The sequence below is a fragment of the Mytilus californianus genome, unplaced genomic scaffold (genome assembly GCF_021869535.1).
Source record: "Mytilus californianus isolate M0D057914Y unplaced genomic scaffold, xbMytCali1.0.p SCAF_1, whole genome shotgun sequence".
In the NCBI taxonomy this organism is placed as follows: domain Eukaryota; kingdom Metazoa; phylum Mollusca; class Bivalvia; order Mytilida; family Mytilidae; genus Mytilus; species Mytilus californianus.
In genome coordinates, this window is record NW_026262581.1 from 7,872,658 (window position 1) to 7,890,111 (window position 17,454).

The following is a 17,454-nucleotide window of genomic DNA, read 5'->3' on the forward strand; positions in this document are numbered from 1 at the left end:
ATTTTGGGGGTTATGGTCCTAACAGTTTAGGAATTAGGGGCCCAAATAAGCATTTTTTTAGTTTCCAGACAATAACTTGTGGAACGGTGTATGGATCTCTCTGAAATTATACCACAAGTTTCCATACCACAAAGGGATGGTTCGGATTTGCTTTTGGGGGTTATGGCTCAAACCGTTTAGGAATTAGGGGCAAAAAAGAGGGAAAAACAATGGTTTCCTGTTAAATGGACAATTACTTAAGACAATTTAAAAGCTGTGTAAGGGAGGTAATCCAAACACAACATTTTGATTACCTCCCTTACACTGCTTTAAATTATGTATAAAGAAATGTTGTATTGTCTTGAGATGATTAGCTGTCAATTTATTTTTAGAAGTTACTATTAAGGAATATTAATTTTAGCCATGATTATGTATGTCATTTTCTATTTTAAGACTTTTATGGCGTACTTAAATGGGTAATTTTGGTTGCAAACTCCATTGGAAATATGAATTGAGATTATGACCATATCTTGAGGGAAAGAATTTTTTTGGGGGAAAAGGGGCAGGGGGGTAAAAAATAATTGTGGGGGGTCAATTTTTTCTCATTTCAGATTTCAGAAATTAAAAAAAAGTGGGGGGGGGGGGGGGTCAATATGCAACAGCATAGTGTATTGCACAAAAGCAAAAATAAAGGGGGTAAATTTTTTTTGGTGGGCGGGGAGGGGGGGTCAATTCGCAACAGCAAAGTGTATTGCACAAAAGCAACAAATTGAATATAAATTCAAATCATATAACCAAGTCTAAGTTCTTTGACTTCAGTTATTCTGTGTCAGAAACCTATTATGTGTCAAATATTTAATAACAATCCAAATTCAGACCTGTATCAAGCGTGGATATTGTGTACATTTTTGCCCCAACTGTTCAGGGTTGGACCTCTGCTCTATCCAGCTGCTCTCGGCGAAGCAATTTATTCAATGAGCTTTCACCTCTTTATTACTATTATACAGTACAAAGCTGCTAGTTAACCATTTTAACCAAAATTATTCTGAGACTATTTTAGGCATTTTTTCACAATTGATCTCTTGTTTGAAGCTCATTAGACAAAGTTTTGATCATTTGTATAAAGCTTGGATCTGATTGATATGATCCAATCTGTGTGTGTACAAGGAGCATATTGTCTTCCTCTTCTCGCACAAATTGTACCAGTATGTTATTTTACCTCTAAGTTTAAGATTGTCATAGAGATAAGTTTAAATCTATTTTTGTGAACAATGATGATGCTTCTGTCAACATTTCCCAGGAGTAGCAGTTTTCAAATTTTGTTATATGTATTTCTTCAAATATGTAAACCAAGTTGTATTTGTGAGAAATTTATTTTCCAAGTGAAAAAATAATGGGTATATGAAAAATTTTAAATTTGTTGAACTCGAATCATGAATACAGGAGCAGAGGAAGAAAATCCTGAATATTTATTGCAGTGAAATCAGCTGAAAAGGGCTAAACACAAAAAAGTATCCTTGTATTTAAATGAATTTAACAGGAATCTAAATGAACATATTGTCATTTAACTATTGATTTAGAGGAGAGGATGTCACTAATTGTTGTTATAACTGGTTCCCAATCCCTTTTGCTACATTTACAAAAAACGTCTTTAAAGTAAGTGATTTATAATACGAAGGGATATTACATAGATGTTGAAATAGGTACTGTATCTTGCTAATACAATGGCACCAAGGAAATAGCTGTATTGCTGTTCTTAATCTTGAAGTGTAAAGAGGTGACAGTAAGCAATAGTCATATGCAGATGGTTCAGTTTCACTAATGGGCCACAAAGTGAGGAACACAGTTATTGTTTATAAACAAAAAATCTCTCATCTATGATTTTGGACATATTCTATTTGAAAGAATTGACCTGATCTTGACCATTTGTGCTGTTTTAAGGAAAAAACTATGAAGTCCTCAATTATTTTCTATGAATTTAATTATCAAAAAACATCATATTTGGTGAAAATTATTAAATAACTTTTGAGAAGCCGAATCACAAAGGCCTAAATTGCTGAATGTTCTATCTAATGTGGTACCTAGAATATCAAACCACTTTTGTGAAATTATCTGCTTTAAAACTAGCCATCATACATATCCAAGTTTACACTAAGGGTAAAGGAATTGAAGAAACTGTTAAAATTACTGCATAACCAGGAAAGAATTGTGCATACTGATCAAGATACCATATAGCCAAAGGAGTAAGATGGACTGTCTGAAGCTGTGTTTATCAGCTTGAATGGATTTCTCAATGAAGGGTTGGTATATTTTGTTGGTACCGGGGTAATTACTAATTGTCCTTGAGAAAAAAGTGTCTGAAACACTGAATTGAGGTGAAAAATATAAGATACTCATGGATTTTTTTGAAATTTAGCCTCGCTAATAACAATGAAGACCAGAAGAACTTTTTATAATAAATTTTAAAGTTCACCACGTTTTATATTTAGGAAAACACATTTCATATTACATGAATTTTTCCTTTATATACTGTTTAATTACATAAACAGTTTCCACCTTGCTAGATTTAATAAATAGAAAATTTTCACAGATAAAATACCAATTGAAAATAATATTTATATTAATTGTCACTTTTTAACAATGATTAATAGCACATTCCTAAAACACATTATTAAAGATAATTGAATCTTTAAAATTACCATGATTATGGAAAACATTTCAAAATTAATTTGACATATCTGCTGTGTGATGTATTAAACCAGATGTTGTATTATATCAAAATGATATTAAATTGTTTTTTCTTCTTTTTGAAATACAATTGATAAATAGATCAAGCCTAAAGCCTAAGATATTTAATACTGAATAATTTATGCAATTACAAAAAAGCAGATAAGAAATCATTTAAGAAAAATTAAATGATTGGAAAATAAATTATTTTGGGTGAATGGAATTTTTCTTGTTTGAATTTGTTTGGTAAAATGCACTATTTGAAACTGCAGCTGTTTAACTTAGATTTGAATATACTCAAAGTGTTCTCCAGATGAGTTAAGAGGAGAACAAATAGATTAGACAAAGAAGGAGAACAAATAGATTAAACAAAGAAGTAGAAAAAAGAAGCCAAAAAGCACCTGCCTGTTTTTCAGGTATTTTTGAAAAGCATTTGTGGTGCTTGATTTTTTCTTTGTTTGGCATGATTCTTACTACATAGCTATATCACCAATCTGTTGCATAATTTATTGGCTATTTATAGAAAAAATGAATAAATTGCCCTGATTTCAAAGAAAACAATTTCTTTTTCAAGGATCACAGCACTGATCTCCACAGGTTGATTAATTTTTGCTGATATTGAACAGGTAACACTTACAGAATACAAGACATAAAACATCTCAATGTAAGATCATTTACTATCACCTATCTCTGTTTAATGTGCACAAATTGTATATTAACCTATTACATGGGCCAATAGAAACAGCTGTCATAAGAATTTGTCTCAACTGGATTTAAAAACATAAATATCGTTAAAGTACTTGTAAATAGTGAAGTATTTCATGAATGAAGAAATTATGATTGATATTTTGCAGGATTACAATTTTTGCTGAGGGATTAAGTGATCAATTCAGTACCTGACCTTACCTTTTCAACTTACAGGTAAGAAGTTATATCAGTTATTAAATATTTTATCAAAAATGTCATCCATCAAAAGAAAATGAAGGATGACCATTTTTGACAGTTTGACTTATTGACAGTTCTTCCTGCTAGTATATATATTGACAACAAATAACTAAAATAATTATTTTATTATGAGAAATATGAATTTGTTGATAAATATACATGACTTTTAACAGTATACATAATTCTTTAATGTTAATTTTGCCATAAAACAGAGAACTTTCAAGTACTACATAAATCAAATGTAAGCAAACAAACATTTTTTTTCATAGAGGGTCTGGGAAAAGAAATGTTTTCTGAGCAGCCTGAATTAAAATAGGAATGAAAGAATATTTGATAAAATATGTTCCATCACATAATAGCTTGATAAAAAGATTTTCACCAAAGTTTGGGATCTTATTTTTTGTTTAAAGAATTTGTCTGACCCATCTTAAACATTGCTGATGCTTTGTGAGAAAAACAAACAATTTAAAAAAAGAACCAATTTATTTTATTTAAGACTATCATAAGAATATTACTATTTGTGTAGTGCCAGTATTCTTGACAGAACTTCATAATTCCAATTACCAGTTACTTTGGGAGATTAAATTCATATGACAGGGAAATTCCTTTTAACTTTACTTGATTTTTCCTATCATTATTTATGTGTAAGTATAAGACAATAAAGACAATAGACAATATTTATTAGCACAAAAGCAATTATAATAATCGGTAAAGGCTCAATACAAAGTACATTGTATAATAATACAAAAAATATATGATTGGCATTGTATTAGTATTGTTATGTAAGACCAACCAATAATGAATATTGCATTGACTTGTACTGTTCTAACCTTTGATAACAACTCAATAAAAACTGATTTGTTTGCAAATATTTATAAGTAAAGTAAGTGCTGTCCATCAGTCTAGCAAATGTATGTTTAGGAAGTCTGGTAATGTAATTGCTACTTTTCGTTGACTTTTTTTGGCTCACCTGGCCTGTATAATCATATAAGCTATTGTCATAAGGTTAAATGTTTTGAAACTCGAGGAGATTGATGATAGGAAACCCTCAACAGATGATCCTCTTTTAAACTAGGTCGGGTGGCAAACAGTGGCAGATTCAGTGGCATTTAGTTTTCACTGAAATCTAGTGGATATCTTATTTACCTCTCTTGTTCTCCGAGTCTAAATGTCCAATTGTAACCAAACTATATGGAAGGACATCATTTGGTTCTATGTAGATAAAAGGCATGTCTGCCAAATGCAGTCTTTAATTATGATTAATAAATTCTCAACGAATCTTTTCAATTGAAACTACAGGGATGTTTCGCTACTTCAGGGGATTGATGATTTGCAGACCTCCTACAAGTAAATGTTATTAATATCATCTTCTCTGAAACTACTTGGTCTATTTTAAACATGGCATTAATGATGCATGAAGGGGGACCTACTGTATCACTGGCCTGTCAACACGGAGGTTGTGAGTTGGAATCCTGCATGTGGCAGGTTCACTGGGCTCCAATCTTAATTGACAAGGATTGTCATTTATCCTACCAAAGGTCGTTTGTTTTCTCTGGACACTCCACCAATTAAAACTGACCGCTATAAAATAGCTCAATAGTGCTGAAAGTGGTGTTAAATACAAATCAATCAATCAATGATGCATGAAAGGTCTATTGTTCTTTAATAATGTAAACTTTTTTGATTTCATTGCATCATATATAACCCATGTTTTGGCAGATTTAGGGTTGTGGAGGCAAGAAATAACCCACCCTTTTAATCCTCTGTAAAGTGGAGCTTTAATATGTAAGTACTACTCACAGTACTTTAATACCACTAATATATTTAGGAGATTCGGTTTTAGACAAGGGATTAAGTATGGTAATTGTTTCTGCCTAATTACGTCAAAACGCAGCATTTACTAAGGTTTGATATTTAGCTGTAACTTGACGATATTTTCGATGCATAATAAATAAACATGTTAAGCGTAGAAAATATGAAAAGTGATGAAAATTCCTCTGTATTACATCATCAGCACCACTTAAGTGTAATTCTGGTTAATGAAGGCATGGTAAATGAGCTTTAACGATTCCATACTGTGTTTATATCGTCATTGGTGGTTACTTAAAATGTTTGTACTAAAAATGATAGTATATTCTTAGTAGAGGTAATTAATGCTAGAAAAACTCACAGGTACTGCCTTTGAATGTACTGCGATATTTTATTTGGAAAATAGTTTATTATTATTACGATAGTGTTGATATAGTGTTAGTAGATTATTTTCGAGCACTAATATATTGGATAAGTAGATTCTATCTGTGGGTAAATTGTTTCAATGCAATAACTCTGTTTTCAAAATTTATGAGAAAAGTAACTTGGTAGAACTTGTTTTTACCATTAAAAAAAATAAGTAGTGAGAATATATCTACTTTTCTACATTCAGCACTATAGATTAATTTTTCATGGATTTTGTTGGAACTGTCACATTGAATCAGAGATTTATGTAATATAATTTTGGAAGAGAGTAATCTATGTTATAAGTGATATATTTAAACTAAAGCATGATAATTTTTTAATAACAAGTGTCATCTTTCAGTAATAGATTACATTAACTAAGCATGCTCGCTATCATTTACCTGTCTATCCCTATTATTAAGTAGTATGTCACCTGACATAAATCTTCAGATATATTGTCAGTAATTATATTCCTACTTAACTGATGAAAGAAAGACAAATGGGATTCTACTACTTAAACAGCAATTTGGTTGTCAATACATAAAACTGTAGAATATTGTCTTTGTATAAGCTTGAACAAATATCTATAACCACTGTGAGAAAATACAGTCCAGACAGCAACCCAAGTGCAACAGAGGCATAGGATTGGACTGAAAAGTTATTGGGAGGGGTGCAAACTTCTACAAGTGAAAAGCAAAAAAATCTTTTCTGTAGTCTTAAACAGTGTACAAGTTAGTCAATGTCATCTTTCAGTACTGTATTTTCTTATGTATAACTGCAAAAAGGTAGCTGGATATACATGATTTTTATCACATAAAATTGTGCCAAAACTGACCGTGGATTTTTTAATTTGCTGATTCAATTTTTGAAAACAGATAGATAAAAAGGATAACAAAAAATGCCAGAAATATTAAACATTACTCAGTACAACATACAACACCAAAAAAATCCAGAAATATTAGAGAGTACTCTGACAGTACAACGTACCACATCAACCACAACATCCAACTCCTCTGAAAGTATGATGTACAAGCAACAATAAATGACACAAGGTTCAAATAACTTTAGACAGTACATTGGTATATTATTTGCAACAAGTAACATCTAAAAAAGCCGTTGTAACTTGTAATATTTGGACCACAAATACTGGAGTATAAATTTGATATGTTTTCTAGATGTCGATTTAGTTTTTCAATGCTAATCATGCTAAAATGTAAACTTCTTTAAGTGTTTTATGATCGTAGACAGGTTTTGATTAGAGTTGTGTCCTCTCGTTTGTACTTTTCTTGCTTATATTTGTAATTTATTGACTGCATGAAGAAATTGAATACAGAAAACTATGTTACTCATAGCATATTTTTATGTCAATTTGCTACCAATAATAGCATGTGAGAGTTTAATAAGACTTGGTACCTTGCCAGATAAACAGGTTGATGTAGTACCCCCAACTAAACATAATAAGCTATGTTAGTAACTAAGGAATGTATAGCTAACAAGTATAATATATGTTTTATGTCGCCTTGATCGTTTACTACCAATTTCTGTATTCTTACCAGGTGGGAATAGTATATACTTGGCATACTTTACTGTCACAGATGTAAATCTTAGTGATTTGTCCAGAATACTTACAATTGTTCCAGCCATTCTGTTTGGTTCACTGGTATTGAAATTAATGACACTGACATACACAGATTTTCAAAGAATTTATTATGTACTTTTAGTCCATTCTGGTCCCATTATACATTATAGATTATTTTTGATATTCAGTTCTCATAATCTCAATCTCCCTGGTGATCCTCACTATTATTTCTATTGCAAAATACCAAATTTGTGTTGGTCCTTTGTAAAATTTTGGTGGTCAGGACCTTCCGATCACCACTTTTCGAGAATTCTGAGATATTCGGAAAAAATTTTAATAAAATTTTAAATGAAAGGTTAATTGTGTCACTGATGAATACCCCACCTGTATTTTTATCCATTCTTAGATATTTACGACTCTGCCCTATGTTGGTTTTTTTTCAACAGAAAAGAGATTACCTGTAAATTTATTTAAGTAATTTTAATTCCGAACGATTATTGACAACTTGACTGCATACAGTACCTCTAATAAATAACTAATCAATTATTTATGTTTTATCTTCATTATAAGGTTAACCTTACTGCTAGTCAATGTTAGAAAACATTCACTCTCTCACAGTCAAATACCACAGACTCTAAGGTAGTTGATAATGTGATGAATAAAATATTGTCTATTGCAGATTTGTATAGTTGAACAATTGATGGAACTGGATGCACTGTTGATAAATAAACACAGGTAGACACCAGGTAAGAACATATGATAATTAATTGAGAGCTATTGATTAGAAGTATTATGTTGTCTGTTGGGACAAGGTTAATTTGGGGTTACATAAGGACAAAAATACATGTATATAATTAATATGCACGTAGGACAGAAATACATGTATATAATTAACATGCATGTATAGAAAAGTGGTACATTCAGGAAATGAAAAAAGAATGCATCCATTAAATTGAATATATGTTCCTCCTGTTTAACTACATCTTGAAAATGATCCATATTTATCAGTGTCTGAAAAATTACACTAAACTCAGATTCACCAACCTAATAAGGTTATGAGCATGCTGAAACTTATGATTGTATCAAATTTTCTTATCTTTAGATTATTGTGATGCATTTTTTTACCAACAAAACTCAATGGTGTAAAATATAACGAAGTTTCAGTCCGAGTTGTTGGCTGTTTAAAATTTGAGCTCAAATTTAACAGACCTGTGACTTTTTGCTTGAGCTACTCAATAAGACTTTAATAAAGTGATACGTCAAGTCAGTGTCTAGTAACATCCTCAAGTAATAGCAATTAATTAATAGCCCTCCCAGATACCCTTTTAATTTGATGTATTGTCTAGATTTGTACTATAGAAAAATGTGCCATAAAAATTAACTTTTACATCACCAGACCTCACAAAATATTGATTATACGTTTCACAATCCAGACTATATTTAACTTATAATGATTTCATACATAGAGGTTATCTAAGGACTAGCTGCTATTTCTGGTAAGCTATTCAGTATGAAATTTTATTTAATGGATTAAATAATTATTTTAAAATTACCAACTGAGAAAATTTATAGTGTCAAGTGAAAAAATTCATTAAATTAATATATTAAATGATTCCAGTTCTGTCCTGACAGTAATATTTCAGATCATCCAGGGTCGATATCAAAGATTATTATGCCCCACCTACGATAGTAGAGGGGCATTATGTTTTTCAGTCTGTGCGTCCGTTCCTTCGTCTGTCCATCCGTTTGTCTGTCTGTCCCACTTCAGGTTAAAGTTTTTGGTCAAGGTAGTTTTTGATGAAGTTGAAGTCCAATCAACTTGAAACTTAATACACATGTTCCCTATGATATGATCTTTCTAATTTCAATGCCAAATTAGAGTTTTGACCCCAATTTTACGGTCCACTGAACAGTAAATGATAGTGCAAGTGGGGCATCTGTGTACTATGGATACATTCTTGTTATGTTGTAACATGGTTTAAATTGTAGTATTAAAGTCATGAAAACTTTTATGGATTTGATTGATTCTTGAAATAGTTTCTATAAGAGTAAATGTAGAATTCTAACCCACATGGTAAATGCCTTTGCGGTCTCATGGATGCCTGTCATCTCCAGTGCAGGAAGGCATTATTGCCATCCCTAACTTGGTCAAACATAAGGCTTAAAAATGAAAGTTTGCAGCATCTCCACCAGGGATCATAGTCCCAGACTTTTACATCTGAGACAAGCACACTACAGAAAGACCACCCAGGCAGTTACCAATAATCTCTATTCATATAAAATAAGAAGATGCTGTATGATTGCCAATGAGACAACTATCTACCAGAGACAGTATGATGTACTGGTATATATATGTTAGAAACTATAGGTGACTCACCGTACAGCCTTAAACAATGAGCAAAACCCATACCATATAGTAATCTATAAAAGGCCCCAACATAACAAGATGTAAAATAATTCAAACAAGAAAGCTAACGGCCTGATTAATGTAAAAAACAACAACAACAACAAAATAGAAATGATATATAGCAACAAATGACAACCACTGAATTATATCCTCCTGAACTCGGACAGGCACATTCAGAATGTGGTGGGGTTAAACATATTTGCGGCCACCCAACCCTCCCCTAATCAGAAAATCAATATTCAATTCATTCATAACTTGTCTATGGGTACCACATATGGAGCAGGATTTGCTTATCCTTCCGTAGCACCTGAGATCACCCCCCGTGTTTGGTGGGGTTCATGTTGCTTACTAAGTCTTTAGTTTTCTATGTTGTGTTTTAAGTACTGTTTGTCTTTTGGTCGTTTTTTATATGACCGCAAAAATTAAAAATTTTTTGGTCGTATATTGGTATGACGTTGGCGTCGTCGTTGTCGTCGTCTGGCGTCGTCCGAAGACACATTGGTTTTCGCACTCTAACTTTAGTTTAAGTGAATGGATCTCCATGAAATTTTACCATAAGGTTCAATACCACGAAAGGAAGGTTGGGATTGATTTTGGGGGTTATGGTACCAACAGTTAAGGAATTAGGGGCCAAAAAGGGGCCAAAAATAAGCATTTTTGTAACTTCCAGACAATAACTTGTGTGTAAGTGTATGGATCTCTCTGACATTGTACCACAAGGTTCCATATCACAAAGGGAAGGCTGTAATTGATTTTGGGGGTAATTGCCTCTAAATTTTAGGAATTAGGGGCCAAAAAAGGGGCAAAAATCAAGCATTTTTCTAGTTTCATGACAATAACTTGTGTGTAAGTGTTTGGATATTTCTGAAATTGTACTACAAGGTTCCATATCACAAAGGGAAAGCTGGAATTGAGTTTGGGGGTAATTGCCCGAAACGTTTAGGAATTGGGGGCCAAAAAGGGGCCAAAAATAAGCATTTTTCTAGTTTCCAGACAATAACTTGTGTTCAAGTGTATGGATCTCTCTGAAATTGTACTGGAAGGTACCATACCACAAAGGGAAGGTTGGTATTGAGTTTGGGGGTGATGAATCATAAGGGGGTTCAAAAAATTTGGGAGGGGGGATTTTTTGTTTTTCTTCTTTTTTTTTTTTTTTCCTTTTTTTTTATCTTTTAAAATTTTCCATTTTAAGTTGGTTATTTCTGATTAATATTTAAAAGCAAATAATAATGATATGGTAGGAGATACACACCAAACAGGATGTGTAAATTATTATATAATAAGTATTGTGCAATAGCAAGAAATTTTCAATTGCACAGTATTGCACAATAGCAAGAAATCTTCAATTGCACAGTATTGCGCAATAGCAAGAAATCTTCAATTGCACAGTATTGCGCAATAGCAAGAAATATCCAATAGCACAATATTGCGCAATAGCAAGAAATTGTCAATTGTACAGTATTGCGCAATAGCAAGAAATTTTCAATTGCACAGTATTGTGCAAAAGAAGATACTTCGTATAAATTGCTTATTTCTTGATCAATTTCAATGGGGTTTTATTCTTGAATTCTTGGGGTTCTTTAATATGCTGAATCTAACCGTGTATTAAGTTTTTGGAATTTGGGCCCCATTTGTAAATTGGTCCACATTGAGGTCCAAAGGGTCCAAAATTTAACTTTGTTTGATTTCATCAAAAATTGAATTATTGGGGTTCTTTGATATGCCGAATCTAACCGTGAATTTAGATTCTTAATTTTTGGTTCCGTTTTCAAATTGGTCTACATTAAGGTCCAAAGGGTCCAAAATTAAACTTAGTTTGATTTTAACAAAAATTGAATTTTTAGGGTTCTTTGATATGCTGAATCTAAACATGTATTTAGATTTTTGATTATGGGCCCAGTTTTCAAGTTGGTCCAAATCGGGGTCCAAAATTAAACTTTGTTTGATTTCAAAAAAAATTGAATATATGGGGTTCTTTGATATGCTGAATCTAACCGTGTATTTAGATTTTTTATTTTTGGGCCCCGTTATCAACTTTGTCCACATTGAGGTCAAAAGGGTCCAAAATTAAACTTTGTTTGATTTCATCAAAAATTGAATTCTTGGGGTTCTTTGATATGCTGAATCTAACCATGTATTTAGATTTTGGATATTGGACCATAATAGGTGAATGTCCAATTTAAAATTTTTAAGTTCTTAGACCACATTCATTCTGTGTCAGAAACCTATGCTGTGTCAAATATTTAATCACAATCCAAATTCAGAGCTGTATCAAGCTTGAATGTTGTGTCCATACTTGCCTCAACTGTTCAGGGTTCGACCTCTGCGGTCGTATCAAGCTGCGCCCTGCGGAGCATTTTATTATTTATTTGCCATGGTATTGTCAGTTTGTTTTCCACTTATGAGATCGAATATTCCTTTGGTATTTTTTGTCTTTCTTTTGTCTAGACATGAGGCAATTTAGAGCTCAATATATGATTATGGATGTTTTTCCATCAACTTAGACCATGAGTTGACCTCCCAATATCATCTTTTGGTTTACTGGTAATGTTTGATTACTGTCACTTTATTTATTACCCTATGTCTCCCATTAATCAGGCATCAATTACAATACAGTGCTTGAAATGTGGGTATTTATGTTTGGCTGGTATAATTGACACTTCCTGTAATGTCTTTGAGAAAATGAAATAGAAAAAAAACATATTTTTAGGACATGCTATCCTTCAGCAATTATAACTGTTTTTCATTATTTTGGGATCCATCTTTATCAAAATACAAGTTTTATAGCTGTATCTGATGTTTGTAGAAAACAGATATTTGTGGTAAAATGGAGAGTGTTGGTAGGTGAAATATTATCAGTCAATTTGGTTCTTGGAAATAACAAACATTTGCAGGAAACATGCATTGATCTGCCTGATAAATATATTTCCAAACAAAAGAAATTAATTGCCAGTGTTAACACATGAAGTCAAACATTGACCAGTAATATAGACAATATATACTTCCATGGTCATGTAGACATGATCTTTCTGACCTTAATGAAACATTGAAAGGTGATGGGTAAACTATACAGCTTTTGAAAAGAACTTAAAATAAAACTTTTCAAATGATACATTTAATCTTGAATATGGAAAGCAAAGAAATTATTACTTAGAAGTTACTTATTAATCTTGTTAGTAGGTGATCAATGGTTAGTTTTAAAGTGTAAAAATACTTCCCTATTTCCAAACTTACTTCATCATAAATGGTTATATTATAAGAGTAGGTTGTTTTCAAAAGGAAGCTAATATATATTTTTCTTTTCTCCGGTTTTGTTAATCAAAAAAAAAATTGCTGAATAAGCTTTATTATTATTGGTAAAAGGAAATTTGGAGAACACCAATGAGACAGCAACCCAATGACCAAAAGACATCTAGAGGTCAGCATGCAGTCTTCAACAAATAGATACATGTTTATATAATGTGTCAAGCTTTAAATTGTCCAGAGTTAAGAAAAATTGGAACAAATTTAACAAATTTAAGAATACCTACCCAAAAAGGTAGATAGTTATGACGTGAAAAGTCCCAATAACCTTTGAGGAAATGTATATCAAACTTTTACCCAGTTATTGTTCACCTCTAGTGAGCACTAATAAAGAAATCTTAGAAATCAACATGTTTAATTTTACAATGAGATCAAAAATAAAACATCATTAACCTCAGAAACACAGTTTTGATAAGATTTATACCTATTTGAACTTAAGTGTGCACATAACTAAATAATGAATGAATGAATGTAAGTTTTCTTTCGATTGACATCATGTCTTCTAATGACATTTATGCATAAAAATCCATCACAATACTTCATGAATATTTTATTTTCATTTTATAACTTTTCAAGGTTGAGTGGAAACATTTCTTCTATATTGTGTAATAATAGGAATAACATTTGAAAATTTAGAGCTTTAATTTGGGGATTCACTTGTGGAAAAGGTTTGAGCCTTTAACCAGTATCTATTTGCAGATCCATATATTTCTATGATCTAAAGGCCCTATTTCTACAGTAATCTTAAAAACAGATGCAACCCTCATTCTTAAAAAATTAAACCCTCCACACCAGCTTTACCATTCACCTTTAAATCACAACACTGTACAACCCATAATAGTCATTCGAATTTATTCAAGTAAAGGACCTAAGACTGCTTGGTATGCAACTTGAACAAATTGAGGGTGATGCTTGAAAAGGATATAGTAGTAGATGTAGGTGTATACAAATCTATTACCCAGGAATTTTATTGGTACATAATTGATTGACATCCTTTGTTTTCTTGTGTTGTGGTTTTCATCCCATTTCATTTCAAAATATTATATCCACCAACCAGTAGGTGTAGGAGTTTTTACCATTATTTATTGATATGATGAAAAGCAGTTTAAACCAGGAAGAATGCAATTTAAAATGTTTAATTTTAATGTTATATAGCATTACATTTACATAAACTTTAAATGACGAATAAGTTCAATAAATTCAAATTATTTTAGAATATATCAACATAGAAATAGTTTTTAATATGTAAGTGAAAACGATGGTAAAAACCAATATTTTTATTCTTGTGATTTAAGCTGGATTAAAATGATCTAATATTAAGTATTAGTGAGTAGATATTTTTGATAATCTTCTTTGACAAGCTTTACTTAGCACTTTTTGAATGACTTTGATTGTGTAGTGTTGTTCAGGTCATATAATCATATTGACATGTTTGATTTCAAGATCTACGGAGGTATATCTCAGCCAAATCTTACTTACTTCAAGTTTTAATCGGGCAAAAAAATAATCTGAATAATCCATACATTCTACGATTGATCCATTATGATACGAACACTGGCCATTAGAGGTCACAGTAGTTTTCAATTAAATTTTTACAAACAGCACAGTATTTCAAGTGTTCATATGTAAATAGCATTGAACCTAAAGGACTCAATTGTTTAACTCTTAATTTCTTTCAGGAATATTACTGACAGTTTCCCTATTAACCAACATATTTTTTCAATTAAACTGTAACATTTGTATGAAAGGGGGTGTGATAGAATTGTCCCTGGTGCATAATTATCCCACAAGACTCTGACCCTCAGAGATATATCATTATCACATTTCTATAATAACTAATACTGCCCTGTGTGTAATTACCAGTAGTCATATCGGCCCTTTAACACACCTTGGCATAGATTTGTGTCTGTCCAGTGGATAAACTTTTGTAAATCTTTTATTGGATTTTTACAGCTACCAAAGTACAGTGAAGACTTTATATTTTGTACAGTAAATAAATATTGATCACATAAAGGCTTGTCGGACATTAAATCACCAAAGGTGAGTGTATTTACTTTAACAAGATTTGTATTTACTTTTAATTTTAAATTTTTTATGAAACTTTGAAATGAAGAAAATCATATATGAGAAAAGAATTATTACTTTGTTCTGGAATCATTGATGGAAGGAATTTAGATTATGTATATGAAAAAAAAAATGCACTCATTTATAACTATAACAAAACTTGAATAGTCACTGTATATGTATGCTTTTATTTATTTGTATTACCTTTTCAAATGTACTAATTTGCATACAGCTTATATCATAAATACGTTAAGTGTTATATAAGATTTTTATATCCACTGAACAATGTGTTTGCCAAATTTGAAAAGGAATTTTAATAGAATTTATATGATTTTATACAGTTGAAATTCTACCATATTTTTTCATTTTTAATATTGTAATTTGACTTGGATCATGCGTTGAATAGAAATAACACTGGAACTTTGGGATTTATGTTCGGTTATATTTCTCAAATTATATACATATAGCTGTGATAAATAACATGGTAAGAAATTAGAACTTGTAAGTACAATAGTCATTGTTAAAGTAGAGTGGAATGGTAAGACAGTTATGTATTTTGCCTTTATAATTTGGGAAAGAATGGAAAATTTACACAAACCTATTCCTGAAGATTTACTTTTTTATGCAAGAGTATTTAGGTTCTTGGAGGACTCTTTTGACTACCTCTTCCAAAAAATTTGTCAAACTCCACATACATATTCATACGATTTATCTACCATTGTTAAACTTTCTTCTTACATACTTTTATCTGAATATTTCTTTGGAGTGAGAAATGTTTACAAAAAGTACATATTTTAGTTAATTGGTAGTGACTAAACAATTTGATGTCTAATTGTCTAAGGATAGGAATATGATTGTATTAGTAATCAACAGCTGTCCCAGAAATAACATTCTGATTGGTCAATTTCCAATTGACTGAACAATTTACTGTAATATCTCTTGAGTATCTTAATCAGATAATAGAATCAAGATTAGATAACTCTTTGATTGGTTTGTTGATATTGAGTCCAACTTATTTAAAATGATATGACTTGTGTATTTATTTGTGAATGGGATAAGGTTATGCCAATGTATGAAAAGTACATCTTAAGAATTTTAATGAAATTAATGAATGAGTTCAACTACAGACATTTTTTAGATGAATTAGAACATGATTCAAAGCAGTTTAATTCTTCTGTATTTAACCCATTTCTCTGACGTCAGTCTATTGTTCTTACAGTAGATTATTTTTCAAGAATCCACTGACCACTTCGTTAACTTAAGATAACTTATTTTATAACTTTAAACTTTTAACTTACGATTTTTTATCCTCTCAAAAACGAGTGGCATATGAAGGGTTCGAACTCGCGCGTATTTTCTTCATAATCAGTAGAGTCTTCAGTCTATGCATGATACCACTATACCACGAGTGCTGACATAAATCAATATTTAAATAACACTCATAAAGCGCACAACTGTCAATACATGTCAATAAACTGTATGTCTGTCTCAGAGATAATTCGCTTTTGTTATCTAATAAAATATATATACTATGTCTGGATTTGTTCATGTTCTTTTCAAATTTATTTAAATTGTTTTATTTTGGACGTTATTTTTTAAGGAAGATTATGTTCTACATTTGAACGTTCTTGATTATAGTTATATAGCAGTATAGAAATATCTTAAAACAGAGTTTATTCACGATGTCAGGTTTGAACATAGGTCGATTTTCAACATCGTTATAATGAACCGATGGGTCTTTATACGATTGTGGCTATTACACACTAGTTCTAAACATTAGAGAATCAAGGAATTGTATATATTAGTGCAATTCCTTGATAAAATAAACATTCATATGCATTACACTTGTCACTTTTAACGTACAAGGACTTTTCCTTTTTATCATAGCAAATACTTACTTATGGTTTTAGTCTTATAATGATATCGTACTATCAATATTTTTTTCTTTGTTTGATTATAAATGTCCAAATATACATCACGTCAACATTGAACGGACTCTAACTTGAATAAAGTGTGATATATAAGCTACGACCGTAAAACTACTTCTTTGATTGTAAAACCAGAAACAAAATCATCGCCTTTAAATGAAAATGAAGTATATAATACCTCTATGATTAAAGCAATATTTTTGTTGAGAAAAAAATTACAATGAAAAAATTTCAATTCGGGTACAAGGTTTGAACTTGGCACTGTTAATGGCACAGTTATGTTTTTCGGTACCAACGACTAGACGATC

General features: G+C 31.2%; 1 protein-coding gene across 8 annotated transcripts in view; it reads left to right on the plus strand.

Annotated features, from left to right (window-relative positions):
* The first annotated feature begins 3,444 nt into the window (after positions 1–3,444).
* Positions 3,445–17,454, plus strand: part of LOC127698563 (axotactin-like) — a 128,609-nt gene continuing 114,599 nt past the window's right edge. For 3 of the 8 annotated variants that reach the window (XM_052202074.1, XM_052202156.1, XM_052202081.1), the window contains exons 1-3: positions 3,446–3,627; positions 8,124–8,190; positions 15,108–15,194. The gene's annotated coding sequence lies outside the window, so the exon portion shown is untranslated. Of the gene's footprint in view, positions 3,628–8,123; positions 8,191–8,920; positions 8,941–15,107; positions 15,195–17,454 lie in introns of those variants that run through there. The other 5 variants (XM_052202172.1, XM_052202162.1, XM_052202097.1 and 2 more) reach the window with 4 other exon arrangements.